Below are 21083 nucleotides of genomic sequence, written 5' to 3' on the forward strand. Positions count from 1 at the left end.
TACTGAAATGATACTAAAGTGACTTCTTTGTAGGTTTTTAGAGGATTTGTATGTGCGTGCTGACCTCTTTAATGTAAGAACTCCTGTTTATCTGTGCTTTAGGTGCCAGAAAATGCTGCAGGATGCAGACTGTATGTTAAATGGAAAGTACCCAGGCCTTTTTATAAAAGGCAGTCCTGTGAAGGGAATATCATGTTGCACATGCAGCTGAAATGACATCTATTTGAATGTATTTCTAAAATTCAGAGTTCATAGTTCATTTGTAGTCAAAGAGAAGAAAACATAGGATGTCCTTAAGATTTCCAAGAGTAGTGCATCTTCAGTCTGTGGGGTCAGTCTTCTGTTTGTAACTGTGTGATGTCTGCCTCTTTACTGATACTGGTAAAAACTGTCTTGCTGATGATTACTTGTATAACTTGTACACAATTCTGGAAATGCATCTGGAGTGTCTTCTGCCATACGCATCGTAAATATGCAATAATGCGTAAGGCAGAAGAAAACAGCCTGACTTTTTAGGTGTCTGCTTGGACATGAAACACTATTAAGAAAGAAGGTGCTTTGGTTTGTATTTGTGCGTATCCTTAGTTCTGTTCCTGCACTAGCCATGTTAGTGGCATGGAAGGCCTCAGTGCATTAGGATACACCAGCTGGCATTAGTGGGTTAACTCAAATTAGTTAAGGAAGATGCAGTCAGTTTCTTTGCAGATGCTGTTCATAGCATCACTAAAAGCATGCTTATACATATTTTCAACATAGCTAAAATCCCGGTTTTGCAGGAATTCTTTTATTCTGCAGGGAAAATGAGATGATGAAATCTATGAACTTTTCTCACAAGAGGACGTTATAAGGCTTAGCTGTTTAAGCTAAGAGTTACCAGAAGAGGGAAGTGATGGGATGTGTTCAGATCTATAATGTGGAATGATTTCATTTAATTATTTCACTTCTCTTACCCAAGATATATCTCCTGTACTTGCAGAGGGATAAAAACAAGATAAGTTTTCTTTCACCCATAAGAACCCATGATCTTGTGCTCAGTTCAGTTTTCTTAATTCATATATAATCCAAGAAACATTACTGAGTGCTATTAATTATAGCAAAAATGAATCAATATTTAAGGCTTCCTTGATTTGGATTTTGGGTCTCTAAATGTTTTTCACAAATGTTAATTCCTACCAAACCTAAGGCTTTTTTTTTTTGTCAGTTGCTTAAATAAAGCAACTGCTTATAAAATTATATTATAATCAACAAGCTCGTAGTTTTGTGTAATACTGCCCTCTGTCAGATAGACAAGAACAGTCCTGTTATAAGGCTAACAGCAAAATAAACAATTCTTGTAGCTCAAGCGGCGTTTTATTGGAGCAGAACAATTGAAAATGTAGCCCCTTGCATCATGAAGTTCAGGGTAACCTTCATAGCGGACTACTGAGATGACTAAATCAAGTGTCCAGGCATCAAGATAGTAGCCTCCAGGCTGTGGCAAAGCTGTTATGTCCTGCTGAATGGTTGCTTTTGTTTGCCTTATGTAGTCTCTGTGATGCCCGGAACTAGCCTTCTGTTGCAAATTGATCACTGAAGCACAGGAGATGCCATGGAAGTTCCCATTGTGCTTGGTTTTATCCCACTAAGTGTAGATATGGATTCTGGCACTTGAAACAGTTAGTTCGTACTTTTGTTTTCTGTCTGCTGGCTTCATCTCTTGTGATATTTTTCATTGAGCAAAGGGGAGAGCTGAGGGTTGAGTTGTTAAAGCCAAGGATAAAAAGCCTGAACTCTGGTGTGTCGCTCCCAGATCTGCTGTTGATTCCTTCTGTGACTGTGCACCTGTATTGCTCATATGCCTATCTGTAAGGCAGGGTAAGTTAAATAATCGTTAGCTAAATGAGGTGGAGATGAAGAGAAATAAGGAGATTTAATCAATATTTTAATGGACTTTGATATTCAGGTGCAAATTTCTGTGCAGTTCACCAAAATGATATACTACTTCTAGCTACCGAAAATGTACAAACAAACTATGCTGTTATTAAGGTTCTAGTTCTAATTGATCTCTTCACTTGGTGTGGCAAGAAACATTATTTTGTATTTTTATGAAGCAGGTACAGCTCCTAAACTGGTAATGCAGAGAGAAGCAAGGAAAGGATATGAAAGCCAAATAGGTTTATGTCAAGGAACATCATCGTGGCATCCTTTTCCTTAAATATCACTTTTTCCTCCAGAGTAACATGTGCAATGGAATTAGCCGTCCTCAGGCTACATAAATTAAGGCACTATACAAATCTTTTGTATCAGCACTTCCATCACATTGAACTCGCATCCTGATCAGAATCTTGCTTCAAAAACTTCACAGTTTCTTCAGCGTGATTTAGCTGGTGTAAGTTGCCCTCGTTTTGCATTTGAGATCAGGATCAGACCTACAGTCTGGCTACCTTGCCCTTGCTGCCTTCCAGTCTTTATTTAAAGCGTGTTCTCTAAACTTGAAGCCATGTGCACTGTCACATTCTGGCAATCCCTCTAGTGCTGTGCCTATGTTATCAAGCTGACACATGTCTGAAATACTAAGACATGATATTTTCAACCTGCTGGGACTTGCTTTTTGTCCCTGTTAGTTTTGATTTTCAGCTTCATAAAATATATGGGAAAGAAAGAAAAAATGGCCAATGACATTCAGTGGAAAAGAAGAGCTAACACATGACTCAGGAACAGATTTTGCATCAAAAGCAAGTGTTTGTATATTAGACCCTTAAATGTTTACAGTAACTGATTAGTTAGCTTTAAACAAGTAGAAACTATCTGATTTCTGAAAGATATAGTACCTGTTAGAGCCAAAACATGAGCTTTTTCAGATGCTAGGGACAGAGATACACTTTTGCTACTAAAAGGTTTTATTATATGTTTCTTTTGGTCATCATGCCTAGACCTAAAGGTACCTTACGCATTAGAAACACAAAAGTACTGATGTTCACATGAACTATAGCACCTGGAATGATACCTCATTAGAGCAGGAAAAGCTATTTGCCTTCCATTTTCAACCCAAGTAGATAGAGAGATACCAAAGCTTATAATCGCGTCAAAGGGGCTGTTACGCTGACTTCATTCTGTCTCTCCATTTCAGTTCCAGTTTATTAATCACAAGAGCTAGAAATCAGTGCTTTATCCCAACTGTAAGTACCTGGGAATCTCAGTTACTAAGTAATATGAGGTGTTAACACTTACCTTAAATGCTGTGTGAGAAGGAGACAAAGAACATATCAGTTTTGAAATTAGGGATAGAAGAAAAAAAAAATTAAACTGACTTTATTTGAAATCCCAGATGTATACTAAAATGTATACAACATATTTTATTCTGCATTTTCATTGCACTAATACATTATTAAAACTTGACAAAAGAGCCTCACTCAAGGATTCATTTTCCTACTTATGAGTCTCATAAAACTGAAGTTGTTTGGTCCCATGGGGTGCTATAAGGATCATCAGCTCCTCTTTTGGCATTCAAGAGGAACTACAACTATTTGACATACAAACATATAAAATTTCAAAATTAGCTTCTTTTAGAGCAAAAAGAAAATTCCAACACTTTTCTCTTCATGGGTTTCACTCTCTCTCAATATCAGAACAATAAATAATCGGAGGCCTCCAAAAGGGGGGAAGTGTTGTTCTGGCTTTGCAGGGCAGCAGAACTGCAAAGCAATTTTGAGCTTAATTTTTTGATTTTTTTAATGGATGTCAAGAATTTCTTTTTCTTCCCTGGTACTGAAACCAGTATGACTGATTTTAGGTACTGGTTTTAGCAGCCACTGATTAATCACTGCTAAAATCTTGATGCTTCAAAAGTTTTGCAGTTCACAGCCTAAAGAGCAAAAATAGCCCTGTAATTAGTTCAAGGTATATTCTAGGGTATCAAAATATAATTTTAATTCCTTTTTTTGACTTCTCTCCGTGAAGCAACAAATCTGCTGTGGAGTGCCTGGAGATCTGTATTTCCCTTAGAATCTGTGGTTGTCTTGTATGTTAATTCTTTTAGTGTTGAAACAGGTGTCATTAATATATCGCAAAGCATGAATGATGTCTCTCTGTATAAAGGTGTTTATACATCTGTTAATGCTATGTTTATGTTCTGGCTAAAAGGAGCACTTTGGGGAACTGAAATAGAGGAGTAGAATAAACTTGTTTAGGAGCTTTACAAGCAAGTGTGGAACAAATAGATTAAATGTTGCCTTATCTTCTTTCTTATACTCCTGTTAAGTTCTGTTATTCAACTCTTTGGATTTGTATAACTCCGAAAGCAAGTAGTACATCCCAGCATTTTGGGGGAGGTGTTTTGTGAGTACAGGCGAGTATGATTCTTGGGTTTGAGATCTAAACATAGTCTGACATGGAGGATCTCTGGAGCACATCTGAACTTGAAGCAGGGAGGTGCCTTTGGCAAGGTTTTGAATCGCTTATCTCTGCCAGGGTATTAGGGATTCTCAAAGAGTGTGGGAAGGATTAAGAAGGGCTTGACAGCCTGACAGAAAGTCAAGGGACTTGACAGTGTAGCAGGAGTATGTATGTATCTGAAGGGAAAAAAAGTACTTTTTTTGTACAGTAGATTGGACATACTGCCCCCTCTGCCCTTATTCCAGTGGTTGATGGGCATCCTTTCTGTAGACAAAATGCTGTGATGTGTTCCACACAGCAGCAGACTGAGTGAGCTCTGAATAAGAAAAGATGAATGACTTCTGAGCTTTATTTTCTGATAAGATAACCACAAGGTTTCCAGGTTTGCCTGAAACCCTTTTCTTCATGTGCTTTAACATGTCATATAAGTCCAAAGGGAATCCGGACACCAGGAAGGTAGTTGAAAATGTTCATGCCCTGGTTCCTTTTGAGAAAAAAAAAAAGTGAAGATTTGGTGTTAGCAAAGTACTGTGGGAACTGTCTGGTTTCCTCTGAACAACTTGAGTAAAATTAAAACCAAGAAAATATTTTATGGCTCCTACAATGCAAATTTCAACTTTTGTCTTAAAATGCCTTTTCATTTTGAAATTTATGATTAAAAAAAAGTAAAAGTTCACATTCTAACAAAGTATTTTCTTATGAAACAAATTAAAGCTTTGTAGTCATAAGTATATTGCGGAGATTTCACTACACTTGTCTCTTTAATTTCTGAAAATATGACTAGTAACTTTCACCTTTAGCCAACTTGGGAGGTTTTTACAACAGTCGTTCAGTTTTTTAGCTTCCCTTTTGCCCCAGTTATGTTCTTCAGAACATCATACCGTACTTTTTCCAATCAGAAATGTCTGTCACTAGCTCTGTGCCAATTGTGTTAGAAGAATAAAATCTTAATTACATTTATCAAAGGAGTTTGGCCACTATATTTCACCATCTTAAGTTATTTAATTTATAGCTTTACATTATATTTTGAAAAGAAATGGTAAAAGCCCATTCCTGAAGCTGTATGATCTTTCCCACATATGCTATTTTCCATATTTATTACTTTTCCCTTGGAAAGGAAAAGCAAACAAAAAATATTTTGGAGAGAGAGGGATAAAAAGTCTCTTTCACTCAGGCAATATTTTTAGAAACAGCTGGTAAAACAAACTGCAAATGTTGTGCCTGGAGCACCTCTATTCTAATAACAGGATTGTTTAAAGATGAAAACAGTAATTTGAGTGCTTAGCTCACTCTGTTAGTAGTAATTATTCCTCCATATGGGAAGAGTAGGGAAATGTGTCATTTGTTCCCTATCTTACGTTCTCTGAAAAGACATTTACGTGGTTCTCTGCTGAAGAAGGAGCATTCAGGTAGTGCTTTTTACAGTAAATGCAAAGGAGTGATAGCGTAGGAAGAATTAATCTCAGTCATCATTTGCTATTGAAGCAGTAGGATTCATTATTCTTCTGGCAATTTTTTTCTTTTCACCTCCCAAATGACATTCCCTTCCTTGTTACAAACTACAAGTTTTCTGCCGGCCTGTCTTGTAGGTGGCAACTGATAAAACAAGAGCTGCCAAATCAGTTTCGTTTCTTTTCCCATACCAAATTTGATTAGCTTCCATTAACGCTAATTAATTAAGAATCTGAGCACAAAATTTAAAAGCAGACTTTTTTGTGAAGACACAGCTTTGAGATGATACTGGATTTTCATGAGATGATACTGTTGATATCTACTTCTTTTCCTTTAAAATCCCTATAAGAGCAATGCTGTTTCTAGTATTTTACTGGTATTTGATCTCTGATGCCAGCTACACATTCAACATGCTTATTTAAAATTAATTTTAACAGTTGGATCCTGGAGATTGCTGCATGTGTATGTGTTCAATAGCTCCGACTACATTTTATAGCTGTACTGCCATAACTTTTTCCAGCAGCTGAGAGGAGCTTTGTGGATATTAGTGCAGCTGAGCACTTGCTTCAAAGATCTAAATTTTAGATTTATATGCTGACAAGAGTTAATCTTTTTGTGGACCAGGCCTTTAAGGACTGTCTGAATGGCAAGATTTGGAAATAAGACCTTGGAGTCTTAATTCTTTAACTTTCAAACTTCAGTTAATCTCTCCTTCACTTTTAAACAAAGGTTGCATTTTGATCCTACTGATTTCTTAAACCTTCTGTCAGATACACGCCCCAGGAGGTCATTTTTCTGAGGATCCAGTCGTGTTAGGGCAATGACAGCTTATACTGTGGTATGTCATATTACATTAATTTTCTTATTCAAGGGAGATTTCGGCAAATGCAAAACAAGATGAATGAGCTGTCTTCAGTGAAGTTAAAGATTTCAGACACCAGCTTAGAGCAATGATCATTGTTCTTGTTGAACAGCAGTTCTTTATCAATTTTCTCTTTTGTTTTGTCTTGTGCTGTTCTTTTCTGGTAATGAAGTGCATAGAACTGTACACATCATTTCAGGGGTAGCAGTGACAAAGCCATGCAGAGAGGCACTGTTGTCTCTCTGCTCCGTTACGATGAAGCCTCTTCTTATACACAGCCTGAGTTCTGAAAATAGTTGGAAAGCTTAATAAGCATAGGGACCTTGTGCAAAGGAACGAGATTCTTTGTGACAGAGAATTAAAGGATGACAAATGCAGTTTCCTTTTATAAAATCCAAGAAATTTGAGCTATGCATCTCTGACTGGAGGACCGGGAAAGGTTCTGGAAATAGGAGTTAAGGGAAAAATGCATATGTACGCATATACGTGTACATATACGTATATATATCTGTGTTTGTATATAAGCGTATATATATCTGTATTTGTATATAAATGTGCATAAAAATATTTATATAAATGTAATGCATATTACATAGTATGTGTATATAAAACATAGGCCTTATGCAGTTACAGAATATGACAACAGATTTCAGATCATTCTGGCAAGTGTCTTAGGTATGAAAACACAGTGCTGGCAATATTCTGTACTGGCCTCCAGGCTTGGATGTCAGATTTCAGATCTCAGTGATTCTGCTGTAAGAAATGATGCACGTGCTCTGCCACTTACTGAGTACTAATGTACAGCAAGAACACATACAAGCATTATTTTCAGTATAAAATTGCTACAGATGAGTAGCAAATCATGCACTTAAGTTTCAGATTAGGGGATTTTACCAGTACTGAACATCATCAGATCATTAGTAGTGAATTATGAAATTCATTGCATGCATGAAAAAAGGTCTGTATGCGCAAGGAATCCATGGGAGACTGCTCTAGGAAATAGGCTTGAAATAACAACAGCAGAAGTTTTTCACTGCATTACTCACTTGTTTATAACTCTTCCAAACCTGTGTCCACAGCATTTATGAACCTGATGTTGATTTTTCTTTTGGAAAAGGAAGCAGTCAGCACTTGGATCCCTGTGGCAGTTTGGAATTTGGATGCAAATTACGTACTTTCATGGTCAAAAATTAAAACAACTCTGTGCAGACTCCTATGTATATGCATGTGCATGCATAATTACTAATTACGTTAACCACATGGCTGGAAAAAACTGGCAGCCTGATCCTGTGAGATATTGTGTGCCTTTAGTTTTCACTGGGATTAATGAAATTAGAAAGTATTTAGCAGTTCATAGGATTGGGGCTGAGTTTGAATAATTAATATGTGGGGGAAAAATCACTGTAAAGAATTAGCTAGACCTTAAATCACAGTCTCAAATAAAGAAAAAATCTGTATGGTTTAATACAGAGAAGAGACTTAGATGGAGTATTTCAAAGCTCAGCTGCTGAGTACAACAGATTGGTTTTATAAGGTGCATATCAGCCACACTTTTTACTGTGTTTTATTACAACAGTTTAGTAATTCAGCATGGTTTGAATACATGAGAAATGCCTGTTAGTTTTCTGAGGTCTGACAGCTTCTGACATTCGCTTTCTTTTTTGAGCTGAGCTGGTGCAACTGTGCTCTGCATATTAGTGTATTTGAAGGGAGCAGTGTTGAACCCCCATGTTGCTTAGAAAATATGTTGTCTTTAAAATAAGCCATTAAAACTTCCATTTTTGTTTCTGCACCTGTAATGTTCTGGATCTTCTTGGTCTTATCTGACAGAACGCTCAGCCCTATTATGGCAGGTACTGTATTTGACCAGAAATGTACTGCTGGTACTTTAGTAGCACTGCTTATCTCAAATTTTTAAAAATCTTTTGCTGTTATTAAAAAGAAGCTTTTCAGAAGGAGGATCTATATTGCTGAATCCGCTTTGTAAATAGTGTGATCAGAGAAGTTAGAAAGATGCTTCCTTAGGTGACTCACAAACTATAGTCTAGAGAAATATGGAGAAAGTTTGAGAGACGCATGGAGAAAAGGATTTGTAGGGCACATAACTGCTGCAGAGGTAGCAGAGGGAAAAATTACTGCTAAGGTTAAAAGACGAATGTCACTAGTAAAGGGGAGGAAATGTTTCAGAATATAATTATTTTTTCAGTATGAAAATTCCCATTTGTTACAGGAAAAGGAACATTTCCAACCATAGGTATACCTGAATGCTGTAGATGAGCAAATAGCCTTTCCTCATCCTCACTGATACCGTGCTTGGTTTTAGAGTCCAGTCCACTGACTGTAACGGGTTTGTATCCTGTTAATCCCTGTGGCACCCAGGCAGTGCTGGAGTTGGGAGCTAGATTCTAACCTGCCTCTCACTTCCCCAGTGGAGTCATTTACCTATGTCCAATTTACAAGCTCAATCAGTCATGCTTCTGTAAAACCATTGAAGGAAATGAGGTAACTATAAGGTCACTGACCTACAAGGCATGCTGACCTGCATGAGTAGTGAGGATAGGAGACCAAAACTTGATTCTTATATCAAACTTGAATTGGCAGAGAGTTGATATGAAGACTATCTTTAGAACTGGAAATAGATCAGATGTTTTTCCAGTTGGAAATGCATCCACTGAGACATAATAAGCATAGAACCCCATGGCAGAGTTTTCAAAGTGGAATGTATTTTTCTAAGAGAAAGGTGAAACTGAGGAAAAAGCAGAAATTAAGTGCTTTTTGAGTTAACTCTGTGTACTACCTACGAAGACAAAGCACATACAGCTATCATCTTATCCTAAAGCTTAGTGCTTCTGTGCCGAATTCTTCTCTTTGAAGTTATATATTTGAACTGTCATTTGGTTCCCTTTCTCTGTATTTTTAAACACAGGTTACCACTACTAAATTATCAGATGGTGAAATAAGATGATAATAAGGAATTGTGATGGACCTATAATGAGGCAATGGCAACTTACTTCAAAGTAATTTGTGTGTCTTGTGCGGATTCAAAGACAAACTTCTGAAAATGTGGTATATTCACATATCCAAGAGCGAGGCCCCCAAAATCATTACAAGTTGAGAAGGAGCGTCCTTTGCATGTATCTGTGTAACATGTAGTAGAAATAAATCTGTTCATAGTTTGGTTTCTGGCATGCTTCCATTTTGGTGGAAAACTTAAAGCCATGGGAGGTTGTGAAATGTAGCCGCTTTGCTTTAGACATTTAAATTTACTATTAAAACCTACCTTGTGTTGTTTAAGCACTAGGAATAACAGGCAAATCTACCAATTCTTCTCCAGCATAATCTTGGTCCATGTGCCTGTCCCTGTTTACTGTCCTTTTCCAAAGCCAACAAAAGACCCATGCAGGCTCAAGTGTTTATAATGAGTCTTTTGAAAGTGAAACTTCTTTTCTAACTTCAAAACAGTGTCATTCATTAATATCCTAATAAGCCCATAAATCTCAGGGCACTAATGTTAGAATTTGAACACCTTTTTAATTCACAAAGTTCAAAGCTACAAATCTTGCCAACAGCGGAATTAACCAAATAAAGTGTTTGTTCTTTTAACAGAATATTCCCAGTATAATCTCTGTTTTGACTGTTCTTAAGACTATCAATAAGAATATGAATAGGAATAATGAATTCATCAGGAAAAAGAAATCTGTAAGAGAAATTTTGTGGCTCATGCAGAAAGAGGAAATTAGAGTCTATGAGAAACTAATAGACTTTCTTATTAAAATCTAACCATATAACGTCTTACTTTATAGCAGAGGAAAACCTAATATGCTTAGATTTTTTTTAGCTTCTTTTAATTAACTTTCCGTCTTATTAGACTTGATCTGCAGTTAACTTTCATTTCACAGGTATTCATGATTGTTATGCTCCTGTGAATTTCTAAACCGTGAAGCTCAGATATGATGTTTAATAGCTTTGCAAAGTCATCTTTTAGCTAATGGTCCAAATGTGACCCTAAAATTTAAATGTAATATTTCGGGTAGTACAGTAAGCCTTTATATGGAAAACATCTTTAACTGCTTGACTATATATCTCTTTTATATCACTTTAAATAGTGATTCAGCAGCAAAATCTGACCTGCCTTGGTCTATGAATAGCAACAGTTGCATTTAATAAAAGAAAAAAAGAACACATGCCATAAAAAAAGAAAACAATTAAACATTTGTGATAGTGGGATGTACATTATCTTATCACAGTGTGAAGATAAGGGAGAGAGGATGTCAAGGCCACTTAGCTTACCAATGAGCTATGCAGAATTAATCAGTAGCAGAAGTCAGTCATCCTGAATTTTTTGTTCAAAAAGCCCTTAAAATCTGAATAGACCTGAAGAATTCTGGTGTCCAACTTCTCAAGCTTTATTCATGGACATGCTATCTTACCTGTGCTTCTGAAGTACACCCAAGTACCATCATTATCATTGATTTTAAAGTAGGTTAACTTCTAGAATGAGATCTGTTTCTTTTCTAATCCAATCTGCTATGAAAACAAAGCAAATACCCTTCCCAGCCACTTTCTTGCTATAGTGCAACCTCTGATAAACAGCTTAAAGCTTTGGCTTCTGAATCACAGTAGAGTTTATTCCAGTCATTCAATATGTTGAAAAAGAGGATTCAAACTTGCCTGCAGCAGCCTTTCACCACTGTAATACTGAACTTTCAAAGGGAGATCTGCAAAAATGCCCCCCCCCCCCCTTTTTGCTTCTGAACTTCCAGGATAGTATTAAAATTGCCCATAAAAACAAACAAACAAGAAGTCCTGCCAAAAATCCCTACCCAAATGCCTGAATCACAGCACTATCACCTCTTGTCTTTTCCAAATGATAGACAGAACTAGCTCACACATTGAAAGCTCCTATACAAAGGGTTCCCCTGCAGCGTTTCAGAGCTAGAAAGTTCGTACATAAGTTGGCTGTGTTGTATTTCTGCTGCAGTTACAAGTGCTGCCTAGTAGGAGAATTGACTTCAAAGCACAGATTAGTAGTCATTGCCATTTTGCATCCAAACACCTCTGCTTGAGGTCCCGAGGGGATTCTGGTGAATTTAAATGTTAGTACAATGAAAAGGAAAGAGCATCTCTCATCCTCTGAGCTTATGTGAGACAACACCACCTACTATACTGCTCAAAAAGTTGGTGTTTCCTTTTTTTCCTTTTCAGAGGAAGAGTTGTGGTTGTATTTATTCGTGTTTACTCAATATCAGGATTTCTACCTAGGATTTTCTACCACTTTCCAGTGGCAGTTTGGTAGGACCTATCAGCAGTCTGCTTAGTAGTGAGTGGTCTTCTCATTAGTAACAGTCTTTTAGGTGACAGTTTTCCTCTACAGGTAATGAAGTATTATACAAAGTCTTAGTGTACACAACATCAGCTCATTTTGCTGATGGAGAGCTTTTCCTAGCTTTTTCAGCATGGCTGTGAGGTAAGCTTTGTATTAATTCTGAGGAATATTTTTACTTGTTCTTGGCTGAGAAGGAGGCTGAAGGGCTTGTCCTCAATTCTGGAGTCCCAAAGACTCCTGTAGCATGAGGAAAATTACAAATCAAATATTCATATTGGTTCCTATATAATTCCTTTTAACTGCAGCAGTTGGCACTGAGGTATTTTGTCTGTGTTCTTCAGGGGTTTATCCAGGCTAGCTACTTCCCCAGTGGCATTTTGCACTGTAAAGATTTAACTTCCTCTGTAGGAACTACCTCTTATTTTGGCTTGTTTTCTTTTAGTTTTGATATGGGAATAACATTATTCCAACTTAATTCACAGGAGAAAGAACATACTTTGACATAAAAAAACCCAAAGGAGAGCAAAATTATAAGCAGGGCTGTACAGCTGGATAAGCCATTGTCACACCCCGGACCCATGAGCCTCATGCTGGCGTCCAGGCCTGACTGGGCAGGGGGAAAGTCGTTTATCCATGCAGTGATCCAGAGGCCAACAAGGTCACTCTCAGGGCGAAAATCAAAAACAATATTTATTCTGGCTCCAGCAAACATAAACAGACCAAAATACTCAGGTGCACAGCAGAGACATGGGGCTGCAACTTCCCAAGGTTACAGAAACAGATCCCAAACTGTTTAGATCACAATCTGATCCCTGAACACGAGCAAGGTCACTCGGATCCAATCCGACACACACACCGTAAGGTAATGGCAGAGAGACAGAGAGAAAGAGAGAGAGACAGGGAAGGGAAAAGGAAAGAAATCACCACATCGATGGGCAGTGGCAGTTCCTTGGGAACATGTGGTCGCAGCAGCAGCTTCTTCCAGGCGTCGTGGTCCAGGCTGAGCTCTGTCCTTGGGGAGATTTGCTACTACACTAGCTCCACTATTCATTGCTGGTGCCACAAAACAAACACACAAATGGGCAGCCTTCAGACAAAATGTTTAAGGCAAAGAAAGAAGCAAAGTCAGTCTTTACATTCCACCCCATGACTTAAACATTTGTCACAGAACTCAAATCCTAAACTCAGGTTCTTGCTGTCTATAGTGGTGACACTTATAAGAAGGGGAGAGGATAAGGAGAATACGCAAACACACATTTCAAATGTCTTTTAGGATTTAAATGTTCAAATATGTCCTCAGTCTAAACACTTCCTACATTGTTCAGTTTTCCCATGTAATTATCCCTGGCAGTTGTAAGTTTCATGTACAGATATGCTTAGTGATTTGACAGTATATTTGAGAGTGTTTCCTGGGTACCTTCTAGAAAAGTAATATTACATGGTATGACAGTATAAGACTTCTTGGAAAGCCACTGCCAAGGAGTAATGTCATGGAGCATTCACCAGCATTTGGACAAACTGATGCCACATATTTTTACCTGGCTATAGTTGTATACACTGAAGAAAGAAGACATTAATATACCCTTGGTGCTTTGTTTGCAACCAGGAAAAATGTTATGTACATTTTGATATACCTTAAATATGTGGGAAACAATTGCTGCATGGGTTTAGACCAAAAACAGTCAACTATTCTTGCTCCCACTAAAATTCTTGTATGGGGTTCTGCTACCGAGTTTGTTAGTATGCAGATCTGGTTTGTGATTGCACAATCCCTCAAGATTCAGAAATACTTCTCCCCATGTGACTGACTTTTAGGATTAAATAAGTTTGGCTTTACATTAAAAAAAAACACCTTAGCTGGGCTGACTACAAATGTCAGTCTTCAGTCTATCAAAGAAAGATATTAGATCATTCTTCCAGGAGAAAGAGACCATTAAGTAGAGATACATGGGAAGAACACTTTCAGGCCAGCAGTATTGGATGGGCTGCTTAGCACTGGAATACTCTGCTTTGGATGAATGTGTAAAGATAATAAGCTTATGGCAAAAACAAAAAAATCTTTACCTCAGAGAGCTGTAGCAGTTTAGCCCTGTGATTTCCTTATCTCTGATAGCTGTAACTGTGCGTTCATATTTGATAGTTTTCTATCTCATTGCTATAAAGAATCCCCGGTAATTAACTTACACAGAAAAACAAACAGGACATTGTATGGGGACTTTGTCAGTGCTGCTCATGTAGACATTCCTACTATAGATTAACTTTTTTATTTTTGAGCTTCATATATGTCCATAGGCTTTGAAGGAGAAAGCTTTTTGTTTGTATAAACAGCTGGTGCAAAGGAAGTAATATAGCCAATTTCTCTTTTTAGGCTATTCCTGTCTCTCTGTGTTTTGTAGTGGACCAACTTACCAAATACTCTTCTTTTGTGGTTTACATTAGTGTGCATAACCGATGAGAATCACAGGAACAGATTATAATTCTGACTAGGGCTGATAGGTGGCCTTGAAAATTAATATTTTACTCCTATTAATCTATAAGGTATTTCTTATTTGTGCTCTGCTAAGTGCTCATTTGGCTGTATGACTGAAAAATACTACTCTGGTGAAGGTTAAAAAGCATGCAAGAATGAACAGGCTGTTTTGTGAGCTATAACAAAGAGGAAGGACCATCTAGAAACACCAGGTTTCCCAGATTCCTGCCAGAATCCCCCACCTGCCTCCTTTTGCAACTTCATCCTGTAGAACAATCCCCATTTATTCTGCTTGTTTTCTCCCATATTTTCTCCTCAATGACTGAGTTGTAGAAAATCAGTAAAGCAATGCTGCATCTGTAGCTCTTAGGAGGGTTTCTTGCTTGATCTCGCATTTCTAGTGTTTATATTAGGAAGAGGTAAATCCACTAACTTTTAAACAGCTGTAGAGTGTACTTCAGCAGTTCTAGGGGGTGGGAGAGAACCAGATCTCTTAGTCTGTATGTGTATGTGTTCATCTTATGCTGAAATCACTAAAAATCTGTTATATTCTTCTCTTACTTGGTGTACAGACATACGTTTGAAATGGAGATTTTTGAAAGGCTTTTCTTCCCCCCTCATCTATTTCACGCGTATTTCTGCTACCAAAATATTCTAGCTAGAGGAGAGAATGCTCCTAACACATCTTCAAGCTAAAAGCAGGTGCATAGCTAACAGTACCTATTTCTCTATTTTGTGGGTATACATTTTACAGAAAAAAAAGTAATTCTTTTCTAGTTCACTGGAAATTCTTCATTTGTTTCTTTTTACTGATATTTTGATAGTATCAGCTGCTTAGAAATATGTGTCATTAGTATCTTTGCCTAATGCATCTGGCTTTAAATGCCCCTAAAAGGGTGTTGCCTGATAGATAAAGTAATATTTAAAAGGTAACAGCAGTTTGGGAGCCCAGATGATGCAGTGATGAAATGCATGCTCCCTTTTAGCACTGAAAGTCTTGGAACCTCAAAGTACAAAAACTAAACAATTTCCAGCCCTGACCTTTAGTTGGCAATTACTGCACATAAAAATACAGAAACAAGAATATTGCAAATAAAAAGTGTTTCATGAATAGGCCAGCAGGGAATCCTAGACATCTGAAGTGAATTGTCAGGATTACTGGACAACTAGGTCAGAAGAAGCAGCTTCTACAGCTGGATAATAATGAGGTATATTGATAGAGTTGTGCTACAGTGCACAGAACTCAAACAACGTGGTGTTCAGTGTCTTAGGGAAGAGATAAACTGTCAGTTTATTGGAACCGGTGGACTACAGTGGTAGAAGACACTGAAGTTCAGAGCTTAACATAAACCTGGGGACAGTAATGCAGCCCTAGATCCTAATTTGCCAGCTATCATCTTGCTCTTTAACACTCACAGAAATGCATATTATCTTCAGCAGCATTTTAAAATGCAACTTAAAAACAAATAATGAGATAATAAAATTTTATAATTAATGCTGCTGACCAAGGCACTTTTTGCAATGTTTTCTTTTTTAAATGTCAATTTTTTGTTTTCATTTGAAAAATTTAGGCATTTTGGTGCAATCCTTCAAACAAGAAGCTTGTAAGCTTTGATACAGATGCCTCTGTTCACAGTCCTGCAATCTACATCAAGTTTTTGAAAATACAAAAAGGCTGCAATGGGTATACTTCTTAATCTTGACTTTTTGAGGAATATTTTGCTAAATGTTACGTAATAAAATATTGGCTGCGTAGCCTTATGTGTAAACATTTGGGATCTAATTTTCAAATTAGGACATCTATTTTTGACTATTAGCAGCTAGATTTTTGAGAACACTGCAGGAGATTTCCTTAGCCTCAGCAGAAATTGCTGGACACAGATTTTCCAAAGAACTCTGCTTCTGTTCAAGTACTTCTGTATTGATCAAGTAAAGAAAGAACTGCTTAGCACCCTTCAAATCCTCTTGTAAGTCTAACATTAAGATTTCCTTTACAGAATCTTGTAATCTATTTAAGTGTCTCTGTCTACAGTTGTGGTTCTTTAGTTCTTTTGGTCTTTCAGGCAGTAAAAGGCTTTTCCAGGCCCTCATGCAGTGAGTTAGGCATTTATTGTCAAATAGGGTGTAAATATTTTCTGGAGTGGCCTAACATAGACTGCACAGTTGGCAACCAGATCCATGCCTTACAGTCTGTTTTGCATCAAAGAGAAGGCACTCAATTCTAACATGCTGAAGGGGGATATTTCACTACTCTGAAAATCCATCTGCAAGTCATGGCAAATTCTGATTAAAATTCAAAGCTTAAATGCCTATTTGTGAAACTCCCAAAGTACAATTAAACCAGAAGCTTGGAATCCTGGTAGGGAGTGGTGTCCAGGGACACAAGCCTTGAAACCTTACCAAATAAAAATCCCCACTGAGGTCTGCAACGGCCTCATTTCTCTCATTTTTCTCTATTCCTAGCCAGTCTTTTCTGATCCACAAATGAATCCCCAAAATTTTGTATGCAGACCCATCTTTTGCTTCCTGTAACCTGCATGTTCTGTTCCCAAGATCACCCTGATCAGGATTCCTTGTCTTTGGGTAGACCTCTCCCCTTCCTAACATGTTTTCCAGAGGGATGTAGAAGATAATGCCACTGCAGTCTTCCAGCAGAGGCATGGTACATTCCAGCTACAGATACACTGGGCTCGTAGTCAGCACAACCTCATAATTTCTGAAGTAGGAGTTAAGAGCCTTCTCATCTAACTCCTCTTAAAACTGCACTCTTTGCAGTGACGCATCTAAAGCCAAAATGGGTTATTTAGTTTTTGTGTAATTTATGCTTATTTAACATTCCCCAGAACTAATACTGATCTCTCAGTGGCTTTAGAGGTTCTATCATTCCTCGTGTTAATAAATATGAAACCATCCTACCTGCTTATTACTACCACATTAAAAGTACCCCATGCCACATCAGCAGGATAGATAACCCCATTCTTCCCAGAAATTCAAGCTCAAGATAGCCACCCACTTTGACTGATTTGTGGCAGTGTGGCCTTTATGACAGGATATGGAATGATCTTGCTGACATTCCTGATGGAAACCTAAAGTGTTGAAAGATTTATCATGGACAGGACCTAAAGCTTTCTGTATAACATTTGTCCTCTCCTAAAACATCAAGAAGAATGAATTGTTTTGCTGAGGCCCGAAGTTCCTTCTTAGAAGTACTCTAATATCAGGAGGATGGTCTTTATACAAGAAAAATATGGACATTTTATATGAGGCCCAAGGAATTCAGAGTAAGCTGAAGACCCCTCTAGGACAGATAATATTTGGGATCCAGTTTTAGTAAGACTCAGGTAGAACTGATTAGTAATATCTTCTTGAACTGTAAATTAGAAGGAACTAGTTTCAGTCTTAATGCTAGCAGTGGCAGGTTTGCTTATAGAAAATCATACACCCTTAGTACCAAGTACTGCTAAGTGGTGAGCCGTCTGCAGTAGCCTTGGACAGCACCTCTGAATAGTTGCTTACCCCTTCAAATAAATATTCAGTAAAGCCATCATCTTTTCCAGCGCAGCAGAGTGAGTTTCTAAAAATCTAACTCCTCATCCTTTGCTGAAGCTGATCGCACTTATAGGAATAATCCCAGCCTGACTAGGCACAAAAATAAACATCACTCATTTTGGGAATACCCTGGAGAGATAGGGCTTGAATAAGGACTGGAGTCTGGAGTTTTAGGCTTTTGATCAAAATACACAAGCTCATAGGCAGCATGAAAAGTCCCAGCATAGCTTATGATTTCTCCTCGGCCGTTTTCTCCTTCCGGCTTCCCTCAGAAATGCAGAGAACCTAAACCTACTGGAATGTGCTTTGCCCCTTCAGGAGAGGCATGGATGGTACACCCCCTGCCCGCCCTATGCTCTCCTCCCCTCTGCCTGCCCACCCTTCCCCCTCCAAGTCCTTGCTTGCTGTTCTGTTTTTCTACTTTCCCTAAATGCAACTTACTTTAAGCATGCATTATTATTAACATCCTACAGTAAAATTAAGCTATTATATAACCCATTTGTCGACCTCAGCCAATTTCTTCTATCTTTTTCTATGTCTATTTATGACGTACATTCAGACTGCACGTCCTTTTTTTTTTTCCTCTCCATGTTTATTTTAAAAAGAAGTGGTAAAAAAAAAAAAAAGATCTATTAAAAAAAAAAGCAACACTGGAGTGTGATGGATTTTTGGCCAGCAACTGAAAACAAATTTGGATGGGGAGGGGAGGGAAGGGAAGAGAATCCGTTTGCTAACAAAAAAAATATCAAAATGAAGCAAGTGTCCCTAGACTGCTTTGTCGATTCCTTTCAGTGTGTGCATCTGGTTCACTCATCTTTGAAAGTGTGTTAAATACTTTTTGCTTTAAAAATAAAATTTTAAAACCCAACAATTGTTCTTATCTCCCTTCTTACTGGGAACAAAATATTCTTTTCATTATTGCTTTTTTTTTTAGTATATCTCTGCATAGTTATATTTTCATGTATTTATTTTCAGTGGTTGAATTTCTATCTTAGATTTGGTTTGTTCCAATCTAATAATGAAAAAAACAAAACAAAACAAAAGAGTTATGAATTGTTTTCTGCAATTTTTCCCTCTATTTCCCTCTTTAAGGAACTACTTCACTGGCAGAATCCCACAGCTATATTTTTGAGATTCTCCACAGAATCTGAATATAAGAGCAATTGAATTTGAGACTGGGGAAGGGGTGTGCCAACACAGAAAGTACATTCAAAACAGTGATTTGATATGCTCAAGAAATTATTATCTCATTGATAACTTATTATATAACTTATTGAGAACACCACTGTAAATTTGATGGACTTCAGAATAAATGAATCTTAGAAGAAAGAGGCTGTGGGTAGCTACAGATGAAGTTGTTCTTATTCTAATGCATAAAACTAGTTTCCTTGTTTTTTTGTTTTATTCTCTGGTTACTATTATTATAATTATTATTATTAGTTTATGTATTTTTACTGCTATTTTTAGTAGGGAAAAGTTTTAACTGTTTTTATAATTTGAGAACCTTAATGAAAATGTTAATATTAATACTATAATTATTAATTTTTTGTAATTTGCATGTTGAAGAAGTTGCAGCTTAGGGTTTGTGAGATTGTCAATGTTAGAGTTCTGTTCTTTCTTTTTGTTGATGGGCATGAATATGCTCATTTGTTTTTGTATATTGCCCATCCCTTCCTTACAGCCAGAAGCTCTAATGCTGCTAGATCACTCCGTACCGCCCTTACATGGACATGGCAACTGACTTACACATTCACTCCCATCATCTTCATCTCCTGTGTAATACACTCATAGATTTTTACACTCCCACTCCATCCACCCTAGGCATTTTTTCTTCCCATAATTTCCCCTCCACCACCCCTTTCTTTAGCATTGTTAAAATTTTATGTGCAGTCATCCATTCCTTAAAACACACAAACACAAAAATTATAGAAAAAAAGAAAATGTTTAAAAAAATATATATCAAATTGACCAAAAAGGCAAAAAAGCAACAAACTGCTTTTCAAAAAACATTATATATGTAGATATGCAAACAAGCAAAACTAAATTCTATAAAATGTACAGGATTTTTTTCAACTGTAATATGCTAACAACTTTACATAAGATTTAAAAAAAGTACAACCAAAAAACAGCAGAAAAAAAAAGTTTGAATTTGTTAAGGTGCAAGATTTTTTTCTTTTCATGTTATGTGGTGTGGATGTATGTGTTGTTGCCTCCCTGTATCGCCCTTTGTTGTAAAACAATTATATTAAAAAAGAAATATTAAACATTTTGCTAAAAAAGTTTTTAAGAAACAACAATGAAAAAAAGCAAGTTACAAGAATGTGGCAATGCTACTTGTCCAAGAGCATTCTTACACAACTTTCTTTTGTAAATTTTTCCTTTCATGCCAAAAAACATGCGGGCAATTTGTTGATGTAAGTTGACTGTTATGAAATCAATGTGGTATGCTTTCTAAATATTTTTATGTATTTTTGATAACTTTTTTTTTAAGGAAATATTTTTTTTTATTTTCATCATTTTTTTCAGTTGTCGTAGATTTTAATCTTTCTTTTGCTGATAAATGAATGACCTGTTATGTTTTTTTCTTTTTCTGACCTTGTTGCTGTGGCATTTTTATTTTCTAGTATATGGTTTTGTTTTAGGAAAAATGTGTGAATTCATTTCTTTATTTTTTAATTGGTTTGTATTTGCCTTTATGTTATGTCCTCTTCGTATGTTGTCAATTACCAGATTGTATTGTGCTTAGGAGGGGGTGAAGGAGCCTGTGGTAGTTTGCTCCTATTCTTTATTGGTCCCTCTTTATAGCTTTCTTTTCCCTCTCCCTTTCCTAAAATGAATCACCAGTAATACTACTTTCTTTCATGTTACTTAAATTATATGTAGCCTGGTGGTGTAGCCTTCCTGTCAAGTTAAAAAAATGGTGAGACTTCTTTAGTATTTTTTAGCTGTCCGAGTCTTCTTCTGCAGCTCTACATCTTTCCTACTTTATTCCTAGAAAGGGTTTTATTTCTATCAGTTTTCCTCATTGTTCATTATCTGCCTGATGTCCA

The 21083-nt window shown here is 37.0% G+C and overlaps 1 protein-coding gene across 37 annotated transcripts in view; it reads left to right on the plus strand.

Moving 5' to 3' along the window:
- The window catches only part of NRXN3 (neurexin 3), a 998348-nt gene that overhangs the window by 966818 nt on the left and 10447 nt on the right, over positions 1-21083 (plus strand). For 2 of the 37 annotated variants that reach the window (XR_008449915.1, XR_008449916.1), the window contains exon 23: positions 19715-20447. The gene's annotated coding sequence lies outside the window, so the exon portion shown is untranslated. 37 annotated transcript variants of the gene reach the window in all.

This window comes from Cuculus canorus, chromosome 5, assembly GCF_017976375.1.
Source record: "Cuculus canorus isolate bCucCan1 chromosome 5, bCucCan1.pri, whole genome shotgun sequence".
Lineage (NCBI taxonomy): Eukaryota > Metazoa > Chordata > Aves > Cuculiformes > Cuculidae > Cuculus > Cuculus canorus.